Consider the following 1,156-nt stretch of genomic DNA (forward strand, 5'->3'; position numbering starts at 1 on the left):
TAGAGCAGAGAGCACATGGTGTATCAGACAATAGACAATAGACAATAGAGGAAGACTGTGTGGAAGACACTGCTGAAGATGAGCCTCCAAAGAATAAGAAACGTTTGTCTCTATCATTAAAGAAGCGCTTCAAAAAGGGGTCTGAGTCAGAAGTTTCTGAAGCCAAGAAAGGTTATGTTCCAAACAGTACATGCCAATGTAATAATTGGGCTTTGAATAACTTGAACTCATGGCTCGCTTCTCTAAATAATGGTGAGAGCCAGAAACAGTATCCTCCTGATATACTACTCTCCAATGATCCTAAACTACTGTGTTCTTGCCTCTGCCGCTACATTATGGAAACAAGAAAGGAAAATGGCGAGAAATACTCACCAAGATCTATTTTGAACATTCTTTCTGGCCTACTTCGATACATGCATGGAGAGAAAGCCAATGCATTCAAGATTTTAGATGATAAGGATCCCAACTTCATTCCACATCACAATGTCATGGATTCTTACTTTTGACAGCTGCATGAAGAAGGAATCAGAACAAGGCCTCATAACAGTGACTTAGTTAATGCTGAAGAAGAGAAGCAGCTTTGGGTAAGTGGTGTAATGGGGATTGATAATCCTAGACAGCTCCTTCATGCCATTTTCTTTTACTTTGGACTCAATTTGTGCCTTTGTGGTGGTGAGGAGTCTTAAAGTATCACAGTTTTAGCGATTGGAAGTTCCTGATTCTAAGAACCCAGGGAAAATCACAGTCTGCTATGGTTTACACAGAGCATGGAAGCAAAAATGACGATGGTGGTCTAAAGCAACTGAAAAAGAGGCAAGCTAATAAAGTTGTGCATCACTTTGCTAATGCTAAATTGGGTGTGAGGTGTTTCGTTTTATTGCTCGTTTTATTCTTGTCTAAATGCTCTACTTTTGAACTGGATTTTCCAGATGCAGATACATTCTACCATCGGCCACTGGATCGACTTCACAGAGTAAAGATAAGCTGTGGTTTTATGCAAGGGCCATTGGGCACAACACCTTGAAGGAACTCTTAAAGAATATGTGTAAAGAGGCAGGTATATGTTCAGATGGCAAATCTAACCATAGTCTTATAGCAACTGCTGCTACCAGAATGCTTGATGCAGGCTTACCTAAAACGGTAAACATGGACAGGA

Source organism: Amphimedon queenslandica, unplaced genomic scaffold (genome assembly GCF_000090795.2).
Source record: "Amphimedon queenslandica unplaced genomic scaffold, v1.1 AMPQUscaffold_13218, whole genome shotgun sequence".
Lineage (NCBI taxonomy): Eukaryota > Metazoa > Porifera > Demospongiae > Haplosclerida > Niphatidae > Amphimedon > Amphimedon queenslandica.